Genomic DNA, 23,803 nt, shown 5'->3' with positions numbered 1-23,803 from the left:
TTATTTAAAAAACAGACATGTGTCAGTTTGCTGAGGATGATGGTTTCCAGCTTCATCCATGTCCCTGCAAAGGACATGAACTCATTCTTTTTTATGGCTGTATAGAATTCCATGGTGTATATGTGCCACATTTTCTTTATCCAGTCTATCATTGATGGGCATTTGGGTTGGTTCCAAGTCTTTGCTATTGTGCAACTGACCCAAGAACAGAAAACCAAACACCACATGTTCTCACTTATAAGTGGATGTTGAACAATGAGAACACATGGACACAAGGAGGGGAACATCACACACTGGGGCCTGTTGGGGGTGGAGGAGCTAGGGGAGGGTTATCAGGGGGTGTAGGGATTGGGGAGGGATAACATTAGGAGAAATACCTAACACAGATGATGGGGGGATGGATGCAGCAAACCACCATGGCATGTGCATACCTATGTAACAATCCTGCACCATCTGCACATGTACCCCAGAACTTAAAGTATAATATAAAAGATTTCCATTTAAAAAAAACAAAAAAAGCAAAATAAATGGACATGATGATTGCAGACTGCAGCCAACATGGCTACACAATGTCTTAGAAAAGTTAGTTTTGCCTTTCTTCGTGAAATATATTGTATGAAACACTGATGTTATCATTTTGATGGATTCTCCCCAAAACTGATGGCCGGTTTTGACAAGTCAAAGCATCCACATGGTATTTTAAACTGTTAAAGAAAATTAAATGAACAGTTAAATTAGAAATGGAGGATAAGCTATAACTCCTCTTCCTAGAAGGGAAGACATTATGAGCAATGTGCACATAGGGAATGATTTTTCTGATAATAAAATTTGGAAAATAACAACCAAAACAGAACAAAACTATTCATGTTGTCATTCAGCATATAGAGAACAGAACAAAAAGAGTTTCTGCTATACAAGGACCTATACTACTATCTATATGCAATGATGCTTTAATGCAGGGGAAAACAGCTGTTTATCTGTTTTTCTTTTGGTTTTATTTTCTTTTTACATTGCCATCCTGTCAGTACGTGGCTTCATAAAACTGTAGGATTCTGATAGGGAAACTACCAATTCTCTGTGCTTTGGAAGCCAATGTGCTGATTATCTAACTTGATAGCAGTATTTTATTATAGCTGGAGGGAAAGTGTGACTATGTTTGTTAGAGGTAGGAAGGCAAATGCCACCAATACTGTGTCCAGAAGTGAGCTATCCCCTGTGTTTTATGCGCTTCATTCTACTGAATGAATATTGTATCACTGTTTTCAGTTTTTTGTTTGAATATCAGAAACTTTTCCAATGGTTCTGTTTCTGTCGAACACATGATGGAAAGCCCTGTTGTAAAGCTTCCTTCATGGAGACAGCTTTATGTCTTGGCTATAAAGTTCCATAAAATTTGATCAGAAATTGTCTTTATGGGTTGCCATCCTGTGTGCTATTCAAAGCTCAGAACCTGGGTGTTAGTTTTAACTCAGAGATGCACTTGCCTTTTGAATTTGGGAAGTTCAGTTCTCAGTTAAAACAGACATTGTTTTTCATTTTACCACTTTCTTCCTACAGAACATCTCTCCTGCCAGCCTCCCCTTCAGGGCTCAATAGTCTTACTCAATCCATCCTTACTGTACACTAGAACCAAGTTCATTGGGTGTTTTCCTCAGATATTTGCAACATTAAGAACAAAATATTCTTTACGTTCAACAATTCACCTCTTCATTACCCTAGGTATAGCTCCTAAGAAGTACTGCACACCAAGGAGTCCTCAATAAATATTAATTATACATTTTGGAGAGATTTGTATTGCAGTGAGCATGCTTCACTGCCAGTTCTTCCTTATTAAAATTTCTTCTTCTCCACTTACATTTTGTGGCCATGTCAGCCTGGCTTTGTACCCTTACTAGCTGACATCTATATACTGAGCTCAGCCAGCATGCATTTACATTCTCTCTGTAGTTCTGAGACTTATTAATGGTCCTCTTTTACCTTAATTGAGTACAGTCTGAGAGAGTGCCTGTCTTTCATTATTGTACATTTTTCTTCTCACAGAATGCCTTTTAATTCTTGCTCTGATCTCTTATATGAGATGGACTGTGAAACACAATTTCTTTCCTTCTTTTTTTTTTTTCTCTTATGAGTTGGCATGTTAAATTAACCCGTGTAAAAAAATAAAAAGAAGAAGAGAAGACATTTTTAAAAAGGGGTAATAGAAGTCATAGTAATCTTTTGCTTTGCCTGAAAACAGCTTTCTCAGTGTCCAAAGGGGCTTTAAACTATGCATGTATTTCTTCACGTGCATTATTTATTTAAAAATAAGTAAATGAAAGGTTAAGTGTCAGTCCAGACAGGCTTCTTCATTGTGTCCTGATGCCTCGTGGTAGCACAGCTGCTAGAATGCTATGAGTGGAAAAAAAAAATTCTGTCATCTTATCTGATAATGTTGTTTGCATCATGTAAATATTTGGTTCTAGCTTGATAATGGGTACCTAAGGGAATTTAAGGTGAAGTAACAGGCTTGCTAATATATTTTTCATTCCCATATAATTTATGTTTCATATATTTCTGCTGGAAACTGAGAAAACATTTTTCCCAAAGGCAATTATCTTGCAAGGCCTTTTTACCCTATTAGAAGATTTCTTTTCGTCTAATAACCCACAGTATCTCTTCAGATGCTCACGTCCAATCATTAATTGGTTTGACTAAGTGGTTGTTGGTGCAGAAAGCTTATTCTTTCCATTGGTTGTATATAAATCACAGACATTAAATGACTCATTTAGTAGTTCCTGAGAAAAAGAATCATAATTTTGTTTTGGCTTTATACTGTAAACCTCTAATTCAGGAACTTATAGATTGAAGTAATCTCTGCTCAGAAGTGATTTTTCTAAACAATTGTTAAATTCTTTTGATTAGGAGTAAACATTAGATGCAACTTTTAAACTAGTACACTCTACTATAGAGATCCTTAATGTAAGGTTTTGTTCTTGTAGTGTACCTGTCTCCCTTCGAAAGTTGTTTATTCTAAACTGTGATTTTTTTCTGAATATTTGTTTAGAGTTAACAACAAAGTATAGCCATTAAGTTTGCATATAAATGATTCATACACCAATATTCAGCTTTCTTCTCTGCACAAATATCTCCCTCTCCTTGAATTAAAATTTGTATTTGTTGAAAGAAAATTTGAATACTAGGAAAATTTTACTTAATGATGTCTAACTGTGAATTTGCTGAAAGTAACCTTGGGAGATATTGATAATTGAATCTCATAAATAAAATTAACTTTACCTAGAGTTACATAAACCTTTTGATCATAATTATTTTTGATCAAAAAATAATTTTTGCCTAGAGTACTAGCTAGAACATATCTGTCAGAAAGTCGCTACTATTTATCTCTGTGTGTCCATAACACACACAGCAATCTATATAGTCACATTAAAAAATGTGTCAACTCAGTAAGAACAGAGACTGTTTTCTCTTTTGACCTCTCAGTGGCACATGTACTCATGTAAGTGCATGTGTACACATACACACACGATGGAAAGCCAACACTGGAACCTTCTCTGGGCAGCTGGGGAAAGACGAGAGATAATGTGGTATAATAAAAAAAAAAATAGGGGCCAGGTGCAGTGGCTCACACCTGTAATCCCAGTACTTTGGGAGACCACAGTGGGCAGATCACGAGGTCAAGAGATTGATATCATTTTGGCCAACATGGTGAAACTCTGTCTCTAATAAAAATACAAAAATTAGCTGGATGTGGTGGTATGTGCCTGTAGTGCCAGCTACTCAGGAGGCTGAGGCAGGAGAATTGCTTGAACTCGGGAGATGGAGGTTGCAGTGACCCGAGATCACGCCACTGCACTCCATCCTGATGACAGAGTGAGACTCTGTCTCAAACAAATCAAACAAACCACAACAACAACAACAAAAAGAGGCCAGACACAGAGGCTCATGCCTGTAATCTTATCACTTTGGGAGGCTGAGGCGGGTGGATTGTCTGAACTCAGGAGTTCTAGACCAGCCTGGGCAACACAGTGAAATATAAAAAATACTAAAATACAAAAAATTAACCAGGTGTGGTGGCATGTCCCTGCAGTCCCAGCTATTTGAGAGGATGAGGTAGGATAATTGCTTGAAGCCAGGAAGCAGAGGTTGCAGTGAGCCAAGATCATGCTACTGCATTCCAGCGCTATTTATTCCTGGGCCATGGAAATAAACAATAGTAAACTGTTTCTTCTCTTGGTTGTTCTAACTGCACTGTGGGAACTTGGAACAAGTCATTTAATAACTTTTGGCTCACTTTTATATTGTCCATATATTAGGAAAACATTCTCAAGTGTAATTTCACATTAATTATCAGAATAACAGTTATCTGAAGATGGAGAACATGATGTTAAAGGTGCAGAAGAGAGATTTAGGTCAGATGTTCTGGGGACAAAAGGCATTGCTCACATCTACTTTTATCTACAGCAAGAGTTCCAAAACATATAGTGAATGGATTTGGAGAGAGATTAGGTAATGACTAGTAGACAGGCTGAAATGTAGAAACAATATGAATACTTGATACATAGCAGGGTTTTCTTCCCAAAAAAATACACTTACGGAAGCAACAGTAACAAAGAGTGCTACAATGCAGGTGAGAGCTCCTGTTGGGCATATGTATTGGTGAAACTGGGAGATTTCCTGCTATGACCTCAACTAATTATGACACAGCCTGTTACCCAGATAGCTAAAAATTAACACAGAAGTTTAGCATGTAATCAACTATAAATTTTCACTCTTTAGTATTCCATAGTCTTCTTCTTCTGTTAAAGGAATGACCACTGATGACCAGGAATTATAAACTAATTTATTCAAGTAGAAAGGTTATTTATCAGATCAGGCTCTTAGTTTATCTAATAGGTAAATGACTGGTCTGAGTTTTTATACAAGCTGATGTTAAAAAATAATGTGCAGAGTTATGCATTTAATTACTGACTAATTCCTGTCAAGTACAATTGTTAGGTAGCATCACTGTCTAAGAATCTAAAGTGATATACCATTGCCGAGCAAATCATATCAGATTCCTGTTTGGCTTTGAAGGGCTCATACAATCTGGCTTCGACCTGCCTATCCACATGTATTTCCTTTGACTTCCTTCAATACTTTTCAGTCAGTGGCACCTCTTAGGTTTCCTCATACTTGGTAGTATTATTTATGCTGGGTCTATGTGAGCTTGGAATATCCTCGTTCTTTCTATTCAAACTTTATCCACTCTTCAAAACTAACTTCAATTACCACCCATTCCAAGGCCTTCTCCATTTACAACAGTGTTTATTCAGTATTATTTATTACTCACTTTTTCAGGTATTCACAATAACTCAACAAATATTGAGTGTCTTCTATGTTACAGATACTGTTCTCACCTAAACATGTATTTTTATTGCATGTAGAGTCATAATCAAGTAGCAAAATGAGTTTTTAATTTAATTTTTACCATATTTCCACTGTAAAAGTCAGCTTACAGTGGCAGTGATTATGGTGATTATGTATTTTTTTTTCTTTAACAAATAGGTCATGAAACAGTGTAAGACAAGACAAGTAGGGAGTTAAAACCAGTTCGTATTATCTCTTGGCTACTACTTACTCACTGGATAATTCAAATCAATGAACACATATTAAGCTTCTATCAGTAGATTGCAATGTTACACACTATTGGAGATATACAGACAAATTCTTTAATGGAGTCAGTATTCCAAAAGAGAGAGCCTCTACCTGGGGTCCTAAGACCCTCTACAGAAATCAATGTTTTAACTTCAGAGGATTTTATCTAAAGTTTGGATATGTGCTTTTATGCATATTTCTGAGGAGAGGGTGCATAGCTTTTAGATGTTAAAGATGTAATTGATAATTGTTTAAAAGGTTAAAAACTCATGATTTCAGTTATGTATAAAACAGGTACACAACTAAAGGCAAGAGTCATAAAAGAACAACAAACCCGAAGCTGTGTCTAGAAAATGGGAAAATGACGTCTGACTGTGGTCATTTATGGAAAAACTTCATGAAAGAGATGATTTTTGGAAGATATGCCATGCATTTTTTTGCCTTCAGCTCCCTCGGGGGAAAAAAAAGTAGATTATAAAATCTCTGCATTTTTTCCAGATATAAATTTATTTCTTGATTCAATCACCAAATGCTCTTCAGAATGCCAGTGACATCATAGGAACTCAGAAAACATCTGTTAATTGGTAAATCCTGAAATGAAACTTTAAAAATTTATAGCCCCAAATGTATCTATTGAGTTGAAACTTTAAAATATTATTACATTAACTTCCTAATGTTCCATGAATGAAAGGAAGATTTATCAGATGTTTATATACCATTAATCACAATCTTCCACTTGGCAAATCAGAATGTTTAATTCATTATTTCTCCTTCATTTCTTCATAACATCTAAAAATGTCTTTGTATTTTGTTATTCTTATTGTTACAGCCATTTGGGTCTCCTCATTAGTCTTTGTGTTTTGGAGGATTAGGAACTCTCTTAAACCTGTTTGATATTATTCAGAACCTAGCACATCTCCCTAATCAAAAAGAGGCACAGTAGGCTGGGTGTGGCAGCTCATGCCTATAATCCCAGCACTTTGGGAGGCTGAGGTGGCGGATCACAGGTCAGGAGTTCGAGACCAGCTTGGCCAATATGGTGAAACTTCATCTCTACTAAAATCACAAAAATTAGCCGGGCTTGGTGGTGGGAACCTGTAATCCTAACTACCTGGGATGCTGAGGTAGGAGAATTGCTTGAACCCCGGAGGTGGAGGTTGCAGTGAGCCAAGATCGTGCCATTGCACTCCAGGCTGGTTAACAGAGCAAGACTCCATCTCAAAAAGAAAAAAATGGAGCGTGGGGTCGGTGGGGGTGGGGGTGGAGGGTGGAGGGGCACAGCAAATAATGAATGACAAATGAAAAGCAGCATATCAAGGGTGCATCAAAATAATAAATTTCCTATTTTGTTATCGCCCAGAATGTAAAGAGCGTGAGCCCAGGAGTGAGACCACATGTTCAAATCCTGACACTGCCTGTCCTCTGTGAGTCACCTTTGACAAGTTCTTTAAATTCGTCATTCTCAGCTTTCTCATATGTGAAGCACGGTAAAGACAGTGTCTACCTCATAGGGTTACTGAGAGCATCAAATTTAGTGCTTGGCAAAGTGCCTAACACATTATACGCAGGAGAGAATCCAGGTTTGTAGGGCCTCAAGCTTTTACAGTGTCTCAGCTCTCTTTGAGAAAATGAATCACAAACTATGAATACAAAATTAGTTAATTAGAACATTTCAAAGGTATTTCTCTAGAGTGGGAAAAAAAGATCACAAATTATAGACAGCAGAGATCTAAAAAATAACCCACTTAAAAATATTATTGTTACTAATAATTTCCTGGCTCGTTATAATACTTTATTTCTTATAAAGTTTTATATACATATACTTGGATTTCCTTTTTCAAATAATGATTTTAAATATGTTCCATAAGTAGGATAGACAGAAAATTCATTCTTTTCTCTAGCAAAGTGGACTGCAATTTATTTATTTTTTATTGCTGCTGGTTTAGGAAGTATTCATTTACTTAATTTGTAACTTATTATTAGAAATGCCGCATTTCTTACTTCCTCCGTGGCTTCTTGCCCAGGAAGTTCTTGTTTGGAAGGAGACCTCAGAGAAGTTCAGCTTTTGGGCCTCATTTGGCATGGTCTCAGACAGGCCAGTGCCTTGGCAGCAGCTCCATCCTGGCAGCCTCCTCTTGACTCCCCATCTTTATCCTTGTGAACAGGTCTTTCTGTGAGAGATGAGGAGAGGAAATAGAAAGTAGCCAAGAGCCTGGGAGATAGTAGCCACAAGGCTTTGCATTTACGTTATTAGGGTCACAGGTGAATTCCAAAATCTCCCTGAAGTCCACTGGGGTTACGTTGTCATTGAAGCGTAGATAGCTTGAACGAAATGCTGGCGGCCTGCCTGCTGACAGCATCTGCTGCAAACCCAGGCTGATTTTTAGAAGGCAGAAGAGTGGCTGAGGCCACTCTCCACACCTCCACTACAGGCCTGAAGTTATTTCTTCCTCACTATAGGCAATGCAGGTGAGGAGCTCTTAAGCCTCAACTCCACTAACTCCATGGTAAATGTTCTTCTTACACTTAAGTGCTCAGTAAATTAACACTTACCCAAATTATTTTACTCTTTCATTGACAAATTATTTTTCATTAAAACCCTAGAACTTTTGCAGTGAATATCTTTTTCACACCTATTTTATTTTATTTTTTAAATTTCAGGAATAATTATGTTTCTCCACTTTATTCCAAACACGACTGGATTCTAAATAACCCAAACTTTTACTAAAGTGAATTTGAAATGAGTTGTGATAGCACAAATTTGTTTAATACCTCATGATCATGTTAAGATCTAATCATATTGAGAAAAAATGCCATATTCATTTTATTCTTAAATACCATTTGTAGTGGATACCATTCTATGTCATTGATCCTTTCAGGAATGAAGAATTTGTTATCCAAGTTGCTAGGAGTGCTGCTTCCTAGTTTCCAAGAAGACAGTCCTCTCTGGGACAAACTCTTTTGTCCAATATCACAGCCACTCCCCAAGGGCAGCCTACACTCAGTATTCCCTGGGTTGGAGTGGGGGAAGCTTGTTTACAAAAGCCCTGGTCTAATTCCCCCAACTTGGTACAATTCTGAAGGAACAGCTCTAGCTTCAGAGCTCCAAGGTCTGGTTACTGACTGCATAGTGACCTTACTTTTCCTCCCTCCGACCAATTTACTTATCCCCCTTTCCCCAACATGTAGCGGCCATGAAAACATTTTCCAGTATACCTTGTCTACATAAATCAGTATCAGAGTCTCATTCTTAAAGACCACTACTTTCAAAATTTTCAAGAGGCATAATGTGTTAAATAATAGCTTCTCTGGGAATGAGGGTGGAAATCATTTTAAAAATGTGATCTAGTCCAGAAATACTCAAATTGAAAAAATCTTCTTACATTCAAGAAAGTGTGCTCTCAGAGCATATGAGAGTGCTGTAATTACTTGCTGTATGTTAGATGTGACCAACAACCTAAAGCAATTAGAAGCCTTTTGTTGAAGCCATTATCTATAGAAAGGTTAAAGATTGTTGTTCTTTCCTTTTCTCACTGCAATTTTCTCTTGATGGACTCTCTTGGCTTGATCTCTGAACTCATGGTTTTAGACTATCGCATTATATCTCTAGTTCTGCCATCTCTTGAGCTTCCAATTTACACATTCATCTGTCTGCCAGGGCCCTCGTGTTGATATTCCGCCGGCCTCCCAAACTTAACGTGTCCAACACTGAGTGAGTTAACTTACCCTCAAATCAGCCCTGTCATGTTTACAGTTTCAATTAGTGGCTCCACTGCCCTGACATTCCAAATGATAAAACCAATTAGTTATCCTAGACTCTTTCTCCTCTCTTTTCCTATATAACCAGATAGCCAGTAAGACCTGCCAAATTTCCTGTGAAGTATTGTTCCAATCATTTTGCTCTTCGCAATTTCTATTGCGACTTTCTCAGTTTAGGTTCTTTTGCAGACTGCTACAATCATAATTGACTGTTTGCCTACCCTAAGCTTTATTTCCTTTAAATAAGCCTTCTGGATAGTGGTCCGGATGCTCTATATCAAATACAAACTTGATCATGCCATTCCACTCATGAACACAATGAACAGGAACTTCTCCTGTCAAGAAAGGCTCTCCATGACATACTCCTATTTTTTCACTTTCCATATTATAATCACTCCCTTTATCGAACTTTTTGTGCTAATAGAATTGAACTGCTTGGAGTCTACTGGTGTGCTTCCTGTTGTTTCATGCCCCTGTGCTATTGCCCATTATTTTCCCTCCACCTGGAAAGCCCTTTTCTTTCTTTTTTTTTTTTTTTTTTGAGACGGAGTTTCGCTCTTGTTACCCAGGCTGGAGTGCAATGGCGCGATCTCGGCTCACCGCAACCTCCGCCTCCTGGGTTCAGGCAATTCTCCTGCCTCAGCCTCCTGAGTAGCTGGGATTACAGGCACGCACCACCATGCCCAGCTATTTTTTTTGTATTTTTAGTAGAGACGGGGTTTCACCATGTTGACCAGGATGGTCTCGATCTCTTGACCTTGTGATCCATCCGCCTCGGCCTCCCAAAGTGCTGGGATTACAGGCTTGAGCCACCGCGCCCGGCCAGCCCTTTTCTTTTTTACTAGATTAAGGACCTTTAGTCATTCTTTAAGATGATTTATTTTTATAATCACTAGGATGTTTCTTGCACCTAAAAATCCTATAATACTGTATTAATCTGTTTTCCCATTGCTATAAAGATACACCGGAGATTGGGTAATTTATAAACGTAACAGGTTTAATTGACTTGCAGCTCTGTGTGACTGGGGAGGCTTCAGGAAACTTACAATCATGGTAGAAGGTGAAGGGGAAGCAGACACCGTCTTCACAAAGTGACAGGCGAGAGAGAAAACACAGGAGAAACTGCCAAGTTTAAACCATTGTATCTCATGAGAACTCCCTCACTAACATGAGAACAGCATGGGGGAAACTGCCCTCATGATTCAATCACCTCACACCAAGTCCCTCCCTCAACATGTGGAGATTACAATTCAAGATGAGATTTCGGTGGGGACACAGAGCCAACTAATAGCATCCCACCCCTGGCATCTCCCAGAACTCATGTCCTTTTCCATTTCAAAACCAATCACTTTTCCCAACAGTCCCCCAAAGTCTGAACTCATTCTGGCATTAATCCAAAAGTCCAAATCCAAAGTCTCATCTGAGACAAGGTAAGTCCCTTCTGCCTATGAGGCTGTAAAATAAAAAATGAGTTAGTTATTTTCAAGATAAAATGGGAGTTCAGGCATTGGGTAAATGTTTCCATTCCAAATGGGGGAAACTGGACAAAACAAAGGGGCCACTGGTTCCATGCAAGTCCAAAATCAAACAGGGTTATCATTAAATCTTAAAGCTCCAAAATGATCTCCTTTGACTCCATTTCTCACATCCAGGGCACACCGATGCAAGGTTTGGGCTCCCAAGGCCTTGGGCAGCTCTACTCCTATGGATCTGCAGGGTACAATCCCTTTAGCCACTTTCATGAGCTGGCATTGAGTGCCTGTGGCTTTTTCAGGACCGTGGTACAAGCTATCAGTAGATCTACCTTTCTAGGGTCTGGAGGACAGTGGCTGTCTTCCCACAGCTCCTCTAGGCAGTACCTCAGAGGGAACTCTGTGCAGGGGCTCCAACCCCACAATTCCCCTCCACACTGCTCCAGCAGAAGTTCTGCAGGAGTTTTGCCCTGCAGAAGACTTCTGCCTGGACATCTAGGCATTTCCATACATCCTCTGAAATCTAGGCAGAGGCTCTCAAAGCTCACCTCTTGTCTTCCACACACCTGCAAGCCAAATACCGTGTGGAAACCACCATGGCTTGGGGTTTGTACCCTCCGAAGCATGGCCCAAACTGTGCCTTGGCCCCTTTTAGCCCGAGGTGGAGCTGGAGTGGCTGGAACACAGAGTGCCATGTCCTGAGACTGCACAGAGCAGCTGGGCCCTGGGCCTGGCCAACAAAACAGTTTTTATTTTGCTAGGCCTCCAGGCCTTTAAGGGGAGCGCTTGTCTTGAAGATCTCTGAAATGCCCTGGAGACATTTCCTCATTGTCTTGGCAATTAACTTTTGGCTCTTTGTTACTTATGCAAATTTCTTTAGGGCTTGAATTTCTCCACGGGTTTTTCTTTTCTACCAAATGATCAGGTTGCAAATTTTCTAAACTTTGATGCTCTGTTTCCCCTTTAAACATAAGTTCAATTTCAAACTTTGAGAGCACTTACAAACAATTTTAGGAAAAGCCATGTCACCTCTTGAATGTTTTGCTGTTTGGATATTTCTTCTGCCAGATACACTAAATCAACCCCGTCAAGTTCAAAGTTCCACAGATCTTTTAGGTCAGGGGAAAAATGCCACCAGTTTTTTTTTTTTTTGCTAAAGCATAGCAAAAGTGACCTTTACTTCAGTTCCCAGCAAGTTCCTCATCTCCATCTAAGCCTCCTCAGTCTGGACTTTATTGTCCTTATCACTATCAGCATTTTAATCAAAATTATACAAGTCTCTAGGAATTTCCAAACATTTGTACATCTGCCTGTCTTCTTCTGAGCCTTCAAACTGTTCCAACCTCTGCCTATTACCCAGTTTGAAAGTCACTTCCGCATTTTCCGATTATCTTTGTAGCAGAACCCCACTCTGCCAATTCTCTGTATTATTCCATTTTTATACTTCTATAAAGATACTACCTGAGACTGGGCAATTTATAAAAGAGGTTTAACTTACTTACAGTTCTGTATGGCAGAAGGGGCCTCAGGAAACTTAGAGTCATGGAAGAAGGTGAAGGGGAAGCAGACACCTTCTTCACAAGGCAGTAATAGAGAGTGTGCAGGAGAAACTGCCACTTTTGAACCATCAGATCTCATGAGAGCTCCCTCACTATCCCAAGAACAGCCTGGGGGAAACTGCCTTCCTAGTCCAATCACCACCCATTGGGTCCCTCCCTTGACACATGGGGATTAGAGTTTGAGATGAGATTTGGGTGGGAACACAGAGCCAAATCATATCAAATACTATTACAAAAGTATGTGTTGTTTTTCTGTAAATTCCTAAAGGACAAGAACCATGTTCATTCACCCTTGCAACCATAGTATCTGACACATAGGGGATACTCAGTAAATGCCTGCTGAACAGAACTGAATAGTTAACATTAACAGGCCCCTAGATCTTTTTGCACTTACCAACTTCTTACTTGGTATATTACCAATTTTTCCATGATTATTTCTTGAAATATTAATGAATTTGTGATTTATTTATACAGTAAATATTCATTGAGTGGCATTTATATGAAAGATACTTTTAGACAGTGGGAAAACAAGAGTAAATTAGTGTTAAATGATTTAGATACATATTATATTTATTGGATAAATAAGACAATCTCATTAGTCATTTGAAGCAAAACTATTAGTGAGCATATACTATGTTCCAGGCACTCTTCTGGAAGGAAGAAAATTCCAGGAGGAGAGGAAAGAGGTAGCTCATATAGACTATTTTTAAGACTATTTTGATTATACTGAAGAAAAAAAGCTTAGGCAATAGTTGGAGGAATTTGTGATGTCAAGAGTTTTTCTACAGGAGATAAATAATAGTATACAGATATTACTGATATGAATGATCCAGCAGTGTCAGTAAAACTGGTGATGTGAGAGACAGTAGATTCAATTAATGGAACAATGGTGTTGAGAAAGTTTTAAAAGGCAAGTATTTACTGCACCAGTGGATGGTTTTACCTTAGGTAGTGGCACAGTTTATCTGTGGTTGTAAAAGGGAAACAGAGCAGATGGGCACAGATACAAGGAAATGGAAGATGTGGAAGTCCTCTGTTGAGTCTTGTTTTCTAGGTGAAATAAGCAAGTGATCATCTACGTGTAAACGTGGAGAGGATACTGGCTTAAGGGAAAAAGAGAAGCAGAGCAATAGTCACCTGAGAAAATTGATAGACTATTAAAAGTAATAAAATAGTTGGGCTACATTTTATTACATATAAATAGTTTAGAGATTATGAATTGAAAGTGAGTTTCATCATTCAATGTATGGTAGTTCTCCAGGCAGTCTGTTGCAGGGGTAAGGTCATAGCAGGCAGAGAGGTGAACTTAACCAGGTCAGATACTTTATTAAGTAATTTCAATGAAGGAAAAAAGAGGCAGTGCTGTTGAATCTGGTTGCAATGGAGGTGGTATAAGCTTATATGTAAGATCATGGAATGCCTGCAAAAGAAAGAACTGGGGAAGCCCAGGGCTCAATTCTTAGACCCTCTTCTTCTTCCTTTGCTAGATGATCTTATCCAGCCTTGAGGCCCTGCAAATCAGCAATAGACTGGTATATTCCAAATTTATATTTCCAGCCTGGCCCTCTATCCTGAAATACAACTTCCTTCTCAACGTCTTGATAACACTGGACATTTAAGAGGCATGAAACTTTCAAAACCTGGGGACTTTTCCCATAAACCTACTCCTTCCATAGTTTCACCCATCTTAACAGACGGCAGCCCTGTTCTTTTTGTTTCTCAAGCCAAAACCTTCAGAGCCATTCTTGAGATTTCCATTTCAAATGTAATGTCCAATTCATCAGAAAATCCTACACCATCAGAATATACACCTGCGTCCATTAGTATTTACTATGGATTACTGTAGCACCTTCCAATTTGTCTCCCTGTGCCCATGCTTGTCCACACAAATAATTCCTCAATATGGTAGCCCTAGTGAGCTTTTTAAAATTTAATCCAATTTATGTTCTCCCCATGCTCAACATGCTTCAAATGGGCTTCCCAATTAAGTCACAGGTTCTTAGCTGATGGCATACCTCCTCCCACGTCTATCTAATTTTAACTTTATATTCTGTAACCAACTTCTCCCAATCCTTCTGAACCCTTCTTTTCCCTAGTCTCCCTTTTGCTCTGTTTCTATAATACCATTTTTTTTTAAGATTCCACATATGAGTGAGATTCCATATATGAGTCTTTCTGTGTCTGGTTTATTTCATTTAACATGATGTCCTACAGTTTCACATGTTCTTATAAATGACAACACTTCATTCTTTTTCTTACTGAATAGTATTCCATTGTGAATATATGATACATTTATATTTATCTATTCTTTTGTTGTTGAAGACATAGGTTGTTTTCACATTTGGGGTCTTGGAAATAGTTCCAACAATAAACATGGGACTTTAGGTATCTGTTTGATGTATTTATTTCATTTTCTTTGGATGTATATCCATTAGTCGGATTGCTGGATCCTATGGTAGTTCTGTTTTAAATTATTTGAGGAACCTCTAAACTGTTTTCTGTAATGGCTGTTCTAGTTAATAATCCAACCAACAGTGCATAAGTTGTGACCTCTCTTCACATCCTCACTAACACTGTTTCCTTTTGTCTTTTTGATAATTAGAGGCTTTTGCCCATTTTTCCAATTGTGTTGTTTCCTTAAAGTCGAATCATTTAAATTCATTATATATTCAGGATATGAACCCCCTGTCAGATGGATAGTTACAAATACTAATATTTTCTCCTATTCTGTATGTTATCTCTTCATTCTGTTGTTTCCTTTGCTGTTCAAAAGCTTTTTAGTTTGATATACTCTCATTTTTCTGTTTTTGCTTTTGCTGCGTATGATTTTGAAGTTATTTTAAAAATATCTTTGCCAAGCCAAATGTCATGAAACATGTCCCCTATATTTTCTTCTAGGAGTTTCATAGTTTTAGATTTTACATTTAAGTTTTTAATTCATTTTGGTTTGATTTTGCATATAGTCTAGTCTTACTTCTCTGCATGTGGTGATGCAATTTTCAGCACCATTTATCGAGTCTGTCTTCTACCCACTATATGTTCTTGGCACCCTTGTGTTTGGGTTACTCTAACTTTTTAGCATATTTCAGGTAGTATGATGCCTCCTACATTGTTCTTTATGCTCTGAATTTCTTTGGCTATTTGAGGTGTTTAGCAGTTGCACATGAATTTTAGAATTTCTTTTTCATTTATGTGAAAATTCTCATTGATATTTTGATAGATATTCAATTAAATCTGTAGATTGCTTTGGGTAGTATGGTTATTTTAACAATACAAATTCTTCTCCTTTATGAACACTGCTTAGCTTTCCATTTTTTGATGTCTTCACATTCATTCAGAAAAGGTTTATAGTTCTTAGTGTATGAAATTTTGTTACTTTTTACTTTTATTTCAGTAGATTTAGGGCAACTGTGGTTTTGGTTACATGGATAAGTTTCATTAATGATGATTTCTGAGATTTTAGTGCACCCATTACCCAAGCAGTGTACACTGTACTCGATATGCAGTCTTTAATCTCTCACTCCCCTCCCAACTTTTCTCCCTGAGTCCCCAAAGTCGATTATATCATTTTTATGCCTTTACATCCTCATAGCTTAGCTCCCATTTACAAGAGAGAACAGGCAATATTTGGTTTTCCATTCTTGAGTTAGATCACTTAAAATAATGGTCTCCAGCTCCATCCAAATTGCTGCAAAATACATTATTTCATTTCTTTTTATGCATAAGTAGTATTCTATGGTGTATATGTATAAGATTTTCTTTATCCACTCAATTGATGGACATATAGGTTGGTGCCATACCTTTGCAACTGTGAATTGTGCTGCTGTAAACATTGTGTGTGTCTGTGTGTCATTTTCATATAATGACTTCTTTTCTTTTCGGTAGATACCCAGTAGTGGGATTGCTGGATCAAGTGGTAGTTTTACTCTTAGTTCTTTAAGGGTTCTCTGTACTGCTTTCCATAGTGGTTGTACTAGCTTACATTCCCACCAGTAGTGTAAAAGTGTTCCCTTTTCACCGTGTCCACACCAGCATCTATCGTTTCTTGACTTTTTAATTACGGCCATTCTTGCAGGAGTAAGGTGGTATCTCATTGTAGTTTTAATTTGCATTTTCCTGATGATTAGTGATATGACCCTTTGTATATCTTCTTTTGAGAATTATTTATTTATGTCCTTTCCCCACTTTTTGATGTGATTATTTGTTTTTTTCTTGCTGATTTGTTTGAGGTCCTTGTAGATTATGGATATTAGTGTTTTGTCAGATACATAGTTTGCAAATATTTTCTCCCTGTTTGTGGGTTGTCCATTTACTCTGCCAATTCTTTCTTTTGCTGTGTAGAAGCTTTTCAGTTTAGTGAGGTTCCATTTATTTATTTTTGTTTTTGTTGCATTTGCTCTGCAGGTCTTAGTCAGAAATTCTTTGCTTAAGCTAATGTTTAGAAGAGTTTTCTCAATGTTATTTTCTAGAATTTTTGTGGCTTAATCTCTTAGATTTAAGTATTTAATCCATCTTGAGTTAATTTTTGTGTAAGGTGAGAGATGATGATCTAGTTTCATCCTTCTAGACGTGGTTTGCCAGTTTTCCCAACACCATTTATTGAGCAGGATGTTATTTCCCCAATTTATGTTTTTGTATACTTTGACAAAGATCAGTTGACTGTAACTATTTGGCTTTATTTCTGGGATCTCTATTTTGTTCCATTGTTCTATATGTCTATTTTCATACCAGTACTATGCTGTTTTGGTAACTATGTCCTTGAAGTATAATTTGAAGTCAGATAATGTGATGCTTCCAGATTCGTTCTTTTTTGCTTAGTCTTCTTTTCACTATGTAGGTTCTTTTTTGGTTCCATATGAATTTTAGGATTGGTTTCCTAGTTCTGTGAAGAATGATGATGATATTTTGATGAGAACTGCATTGAATTTGTACATTGCTTTTGGCAGTATTGTCATTTTCACAATATTGATTTTACCCATCCATGGGCATGGGATGTGTTTCCATTTATTTATATCATCTATGATTTCTTTCAGCAGTGTTTTGTAGTTTTTCTTGTAGAGGTCTTTCACCTCCTTAGTTAGGCATATTCTTTTTTTTTTTTTTTTTTTTTTTTTTTTTGCAGCTATTATAAAAGAGGTTGAATGACAGTTTAATTTCCTCTTTACCAATTTGGATGCCTTTATTTCTTTCTCTTTTCTGATTGCTCTGGCCAGGACTTGAGTACTGTGTTGAATGGAAGTGGTGAAAGTGAGCATCCTTGTCTTGTTCTAGTTCTCTCAAGGAATGCTCTCAACTTTTATCCATTCAGTATTATGTTTCCTGTGGGTTTGCCATATATGGCTTTTATTACTTTGAAGACAGGAGGTTTGATGATAGGGCTCCAATTGCTTCTGACTTGCAAGATTTCTGATGAGATGCCTGCTGTTAGTCTTATAGGTTTGTATTCATAGGTTGCCTGATGCATTTCTCCCGCAGGTCTTAAGATTCTTTCATTTGTCTTGACTTATTTAGATAGATTGATGACAATGTGCCTTGGTGATGGTCTTTGTACAATGAATTTCCCAGGAATTTTTTAAAGCTTCCTGTATTTGGATGTCTAGATCTCCAACAAGGCCAGGGAAGTTTTCTTCAATTATTTCCTCACATAAGTTTTCCAAATGTTAAGATTTCTCTTCTCTATCAGGAACACTAATTATTCTTAGGTTTGGCCATTTTACATAATCTCATATTTCTTGGCAAGTTTGTTCATGAAAAAAATTTGTTTTTATCTTTGTCTTACTGGGTTAATTTGAAAGCCTTTTCTTTCAACTCTGAAATTTATTCTTCTACTTGTTCTAGTTTATTGTGGAAACATTCCACTGCATTTTGTATTTCCATAAACATGTCTTTCATTTCCAAAAGTTCTGATTTTTTTTTATTACAGAAATATCTATTTCTGTAGGAAAATTTTCATCCATATTCTGGATTATTTTTAAATTTCTTTTAAGTTGCTTTTCACATTCTCTGGTATCTCCTTGAGTAACTGAATAGTCAATCTTCTGAATTCTTTATCTGGCATTTCAGAGATTTCTTTTTGGTTTGGATTCATTGCTCGGGAGCTAATGTGATCTTTTGGGGGTGTTATATAACTTGGTTTTGTCATATTACCAGAATTACTTTCTAGTTCCTTCTCATTTGCCCCCTCTCATACTCTGGGAACTTTCTTTTTTTTTTTTTTTTTTTTGCCTATCTTATGGAGTAGGCTGCAGCCTGCACCCCCCCTTTTTTTTTTTTAAAGATATATGGATTCTTTCAGTTTTTCTGGTAAGTTCCTGCAGTGATTCCTGGGGGAGAATGAAAAAAAATCACAGTGTAAATCTCTACCTACTATTTCTGTCCTTCCAAGTGGCAGAGGCCTGCTAACACTGCCTCCTATCTTTTGTCTTGAAAAAAGAAAAAAAGGATGTATAGTTTTTGTCACTTCCTCGGTTAAGTTTATTTCTATGTTTTATATATATATATATATATATATATATATATATATAGAGAGAGAGAGAGAGAGAGAGAGAGAGAGAGAGAGAAAGAGAGAGTAGCTATTGTAAATAGGATCACTTTTTGATTTCATTTAGCTAATTCATTACTGGTTTATAGAAATGCTAGTGATTTTTATATGTTGATTTTCTATCCTGCAACTTTACTGAATTTATTAGTTCTAAAAATTTTTTGGTGAAGTCTTCAGGGTTTTTAACGTATAAAGTTATGTCATCTGCAAACTAGGACAATTTGACTTCCTCCTTTCCAATCTCTATGTCTTTTATTTATCTGACCTAATTGTTCTGGGTTAAGATTTCCAGTACTATGTTGAATAGAAATGGTGAATAGGCATCTTTTTCTTGTCTTTCATCTTAGAAGGACAGATTTCAGTGCTTTCTTGTTCAGTATGATGTTAGTTGTTGTTTTGTCATAATGACCTTTACTAAGATACATTCCTTCTAAGTCTAGTTTTTTGTGAGTTCTTAAAAAAGGAATGTTGAATTTTGTCAAATGCTTTTCTGCACCCACCAAAATCATCATATTGATTTTGTCTTTCTTCCTGTTAATGTGTTGTATCATATTTATTGATTAGCTTGTTATACCATGCTTGCATCTCTGGAATGAATCCCACTTAGTCATACTAAATGATCTTTTCAATATGTGGTTGGGTTCAGTTTGCTACTGTCTTGTTAAGAATCTTGTGTTTATGTTCATCAGCAATATTGACCTATAGTTTTCTGTTTTTGTTGTTTCCTTGTATGGTTTTGGAATCAGATTAATGCAAACATTGTAAAATAAGTTTAAAAGCATTCTCCCATATTCAATTTTCTTCAGTAGTTTGAGGAGAATTGCTATTAGTTCTTTAAATATTTGGTGGAATTCAGCAGTGAAACTTTCTGGATCAGGGCTTTTCTTTGCTGGAATACTTTTCATTACTGATAATAATAAATTAACAATTTTATTAATTATTAATTTATGTACTAATTATAAGTCCATTCAGGTTTCCTATTTCTTTGTAGATTTTCTATTTTAATTTTGGTAGGTTGTATGTGTCCAGAAATTTATTCTTTTCTTCCATGTCATCAATTATTTTTGTGCATACCTGTTCATGATAGTCTCCCATGATCCTTCGTATTTTTGTACTGTCAGTCGTTATGTCTCATTTTTCATCTCATTTTATTTATTTGAATCTTTTCTCTTATTTTTTAGTTAGTTTAGATAAAGATTTGTTGATTTTTATCTTTTCAAACTTTGTTTTGGTTTCTATATGAATTTTTTTTTTAGTCTCTATTTGTTTATGTTTTGAATTTTATTGTTTTTATCCTTCCTTCTACCAATTTTGGGTTTAGTTTGTTCTTGTTATTTTTAGTTTCTTGAGGTGAATCTTTGAATTGCTTACTCGAAGTCTTTCTTCTTTTTTGGTGTAGGCATTTACTATTATAAACTTCCCTCTCAGAGCTGCTTTTATTATGTCTCATACGTTTTGATATGATGTGCTTCCATTCTTGTTTGTCTGAAGGAAATTTTTTATTTCACTTTTAATTTCTTCATTAACCCATTGGTTATTTAAGAACAAGTTATTTAATTTCTATGTTTTTTTTTTAAATTTTCTGAAGTTTTTATTTTAGTGTCAATTTCTAGTTTAACTGCATTGTAGTTCGAAAAGATACTTGATATGATCTCTATCTTCTTAAAATTTTTAAAACTTGTTTTGTGGCCTAACATGTAATCTATCCTAAAAAAAATGTTTCATATGTAACTGAGAAGAATGTGTACTCTGCAGCTGTTGTAGGGATGCAGTGTTCTGTAAATGTCTGTCAGGGCCATTTGGTCTGTGGTATAATTTAAGTCCAATGTTTCATTGAGGATTTTTGTGTAGATTATCTGTTCATTTTTGAAAATAGTATATTGAAGTCCTCTACTATTATTGTATTGCCCTCTATTTCTCCCGTTAGGTTTAATAATATTCACTTTAGATATCTGTGTGCTCTTGCTTTGGGTGCATAAACATTAATAATTGTTACATCCTCTTATTGAATTGTTGTCTTTTATTTTTACATAATGACTTTATCTCTTTTTACAGTTTTTGGCTTGAAGCCTATTTTATCTGATATAAGAATGGCTATTTCTGCTTGCTTTTTGTTTCTGTTTGCATGGATATCCTCTTCTAACCCTCCACTTTCAGTCTGTGTTATGTTTGTTGGCAGCATATTGTTGATTTTTTAAAAAAATTCATTCAGCCACTCTGTATTCTTTCTTCCTTTCTTACTGTTTATCTCTCTGGTTTGGTGGTTTTCTGTGGTACTAAGCTTCGTTGCTTTTCTCCTACTTGTTTGTATATGTGTTATAATAACTTATCATGAGAATAGAGTCTTATAATTTATTTAAACTTCTTGTTTGTATATGTGTTATAATATCTTTCTCTCTGCTTATCATGAGAATAAAGTCTTATAGTTTATGTAAATGTGATAGCAACTTAATTTTAGTCTCATAAAAATACTCCAGATGTCTTATCTTTTCTTCACTAGTTATATATGATTCCTTAATTTATTTCTTTACTCATTAAGTAGCTGTTGTAATTTTTTGGCCATTTTTACTTTAAACTTTCATACTAGAGGATTGGAAGATTTATACAACATTAGAGTGCTATGGTATTCTGAGTTTGATTTATGAATTTACCTATACTGGTGAGTTTTATATTTATATTTTATGAATTTACCTATACTGCTGAGTTTGATGATTATAGTAATAATCATCCTTTCATTTCCAATGTAGCACTTCTTTAAGCATTTCTTGTGAGACCAGTTGAGTGGTGATAAATCACGTCAGTGTTTTTTGTCTGGGAATGTCTTCATTTTCCTGAATATAGTATTATTGGCTGATTTTTTTTTTTCATTTTCAGCACTTTGAATATATCATACCATTCTCTTCTAGCCTGCAAGATTTCTGCTGAAAAATCTGATAGTCTAATAGAGATGCTTTTGTATGTGAGTTGACACATTTGTCTTGCAGCTTTTAGAATTCTTTTTGTCTTTGACTTTTGATTATAATGTGCCTCAGAAAACATTTCTTGGGGATCAATATAATTATGGATTTTTCAGTTTTCTGAATCTAGATGTTTATATCTCTCTTAATACTTGGAAAGTTTAAAGCTGTTATTTCATTAAACAAGTTTTCTATGCCATTCAAAAAAATTTCTTCTCCCTCTGGCATTCCGATAACATGAATATTTGTTTGACTAATTGTATCCTATATATCCCATAGCCTTTCTTCATTCTATTTTGTTCTTATTTCTGTGTTTTTCCTTTATTTCAAAGACCTGTTTGCTAGTTTAGAAATTATTTCATGAAAGATGTAGTCTATTGTTGAAAACTTCACTTGATTTTTTAAATTTTTATTTATTAAATTCTTCAGCTCCCAGATTTCTATCTGGTTCTTTTAAAATTATATTTATATATTATGAATTTTTCATTCTAATTATTGTTTGTGTTCCATTGTATCTCACTGAATTTTTAAAGATCATAATTTATAATTCTTTTTATGCATTTTATAAATATCATTTTACTTCGGGTCTTCTACTAGGACTTATTGTGTTCCTTTGGGGGTATCATGTTTTCTTGCTTATATTATGTTTCTTTTGTCTTTGTATTGATATCTGTTAATATAGTAGAATAGTTGTTGCTTCCAATTTTATGGAGTAGCTTATCTACATTTCTGTAGATAAGTCCTAGGGTGTAAGTTTAGTATGGTGAATTGGCTTTGGTTCTGGGTGTACTCAGTAGTAGGGTATCTGTGCAATTTCTTTGGCTATAATATTCATCAGTGATGCCAGATTGCTTCAGTGGTCTATGCTGTGACAGCTTTTGAGGTATTAGCATAGTTTTCTTGGGGTGGGAGCACTGGGTTGGTTTTCAGGTTGGGCATTTGTGAGCACAGATTGCTGACAAGCTGTCTGGATACCACTTCAGAGTGTCAATTGCCATTGCTCTGCTGGCTGTTGGGCCAGGCTTGAACTTATAGAGATGCAACCAGCAAAGTGACTGTATGGCTTTCTCTCTAGGGAGGCAGGGCTTCCACCAAACTAGATGCCATACTGGGCATGTATGAGCACAGAAATGCCAAGCATCTCTGTGGCATTCTGTTGGAGAGACAGAGCTGCTGCAGGACTGGATGTCAGGCTGCATGTGAGTGTCTGTAGGTGGACTAAGGCCAGACAACTCTGCAGTGGTCTTTCAGGGGCGGTGGGTTGCCAAAGGACCACTTTCCAGGCTGGGTGCAGGCACATACATGCTCAGTGTGCTTTCTGGTTGTGTAGCACAGTTATGTGTTTCTAATGTGGCTAGTGGCTATTTGGAAGCTTCCCTTCTGTGCATATCTGCCTGTTCCCTGAGACTGTGGTGTGTCATGTGAGTTTGGACACCAGGGTCTTAGTCAGTATAACATGCCTATGCTCCAGGTTGCTGAGGTTGTGGTCTTACAGGCATTCATGTGAACATAGCGGAATGAGAGCAGGGCCTCAGGGATGGAGACAGTCAGTTGCTACTGACCCCTAATAGTGGATCTGGTTTCAAAAAACCATTGAGCTATATCATCTTAGGTCTTAAGGGTGGGAGGTGTTCAAGGTGGGCTCCTATTCTAAGGCAGTGTAGCTGTGCAAACTTCTGGCTAATCTCCAAACTGGATTCAAAACCTGTAAGGACCAGGAGACTCTCCTATAGCAAGGATTTCTGGCATGTGTGATGACAATTGGGACTGCTGGAGCTTTCCAGCTTATCTTTACCCATAAGAAGAAGTCTTCCTGCCTTTGAGCTAATTCTGGTGAAGGTGAAGGAGACATGTGGCAGAAATGGATTACTTGCTCTCTTCTCT

General features: G+C 36.6%; 1 protein-coding gene across 5 annotated transcripts in view; it reads left to right on the top strand.

Moving 5' to 3' along the window:
- The window catches only part of IL15 (interleukin 15), a 99,557-nt gene that overhangs the window by 45,088 nt on the left and 30,666 nt on the right, over positions 1 to 23,803 (top strand). The window contains exon 3 of one of the 5 annotated variants that reach the window (XM_074396879.1): positions 6,992 to 7,055. The exons of the other annotated variants lie outside the window; for them this stretch is intronic. The gene's annotated coding sequence lies outside the window, so the exon portion shown is untranslated. The remainder of the gene's footprint in view (positions 1 to 6,991; positions 7,056 to 23,803) is intronic. 5 annotated transcript variants of the gene reach the window in all.

The sequence above is a fragment of the Saimiri boliviensis genome, chromosome 3 (genome assembly GCF_048565385.1).
Source record: "Saimiri boliviensis isolate mSaiBol1 chromosome 3, mSaiBol1.pri, whole genome shotgun sequence".
In the NCBI taxonomy this organism is placed as follows: Eukaryota; Metazoa; Chordata; class Mammalia; order Primates; family Cebidae; genus Saimiri; species Saimiri boliviensis.
The sequence above is the reverse complement of the archived record's forward strand: the minus strand, read 5'-3'. Positions and strand labels throughout refer to the sequence as shown.